This window comes from Bison bison, unplaced genomic scaffold (genome assembly GCF_000754665.1).
Source record: "Bison bison bison isolate TAMUID 2011002044 unplaced genomic scaffold, Bison_UMD1.0 scf7180017864163, whole genome shotgun sequence".
In the NCBI taxonomy this organism is placed as follows: domain Eukaryota; kingdom Metazoa; phylum Chordata; class Mammalia; order Artiodactyla; family Bovidae; genus Bison; species Bison bison.
Genome location: NW_011494735.1, coordinates 644790 through 645592, shown reverse-complemented (window position 1 = coordinate 645592; position 803 = coordinate 644790). Strand labels below are relative to the sequence as shown.

General features: G+C 34.6%; 1 protein-coding gene across 1 annotated transcript in view; it reads right to left on the bottom strand.

Moving 5' to 3' along the window:
• Positions 1 to 803, bottom strand: part of SLC2A13 (solute carrier family 2 (facilitated glucose transporter), member 13) — a gene marked incomplete at its 5' end in the record, with an annotated part of 532905 nt that overhangs the window by 346741 nt on the left and 185361 nt on the right. The window lies entirely within an intron of this gene.

The window sequence follows — 803 nt, the reverse complement described above, 5'->3', positions numbered from 1 at the left end:
CTATAGATTGCTTTGGGTAGTATACTCATTTTCACTATATTGATTCTTCCAATCCATGAACATGGTATATTTCTCCATCTATTAGTGTCCTCTTTGATTTCTTTCACCAGTGTTTTATAGTTTTCTATATATAGGTCTTTAGTTTCTTTAGGTAGATGGAAAATGAAAACACAACAACCCAAAACCTGTGGGACACGGTAAAAGCAGTCCTAAGGGGAAAGTTCTTAGCAATACAGGCACACCTCAAGAAACAAGAAAAAAGTCAAATAAATAACCTAACTCTACTCCTAAAGCAACTAGAAAAGGAAGAAATGAAGAGCCCCAGGGTTAGTAGAAGGAAAGAAATCTTAAAAATTAGAGCAGAAATAAATGCAAAAGAAACAAAAGAGACCATAGCAAAAATCAACAAAACCAACAGCTGGTTCTTTGAAAGGATAAATAAAATTGACAAACCATTAGCCAGACTCATCAAGAAACAAAGGGAGAAAAACCAAATCAATAAAATTAGAAATGAAAATGGAGAGATCACAACAGACAACACAGAAATACAAAGGAGCATAAGAGACTACTATCAACAATTATATGCCAATAAAATGGACAACGTGGAAGAAATGGACAAATTCTTAGAAAAGTACAACTTTCCGAAACTCAACCAGGAAGAAATAGAAAATCTTAACAGACCCATCACAAGCACAGAAATTGAAACTGTAATCAAAAATCTTCCAGCAAACAAAAGCCCAGGTCCAGATGGCTTCACAGCTGAATTCTACCAAAAATTTAGAGAAGAGCTAACACCTATCCTG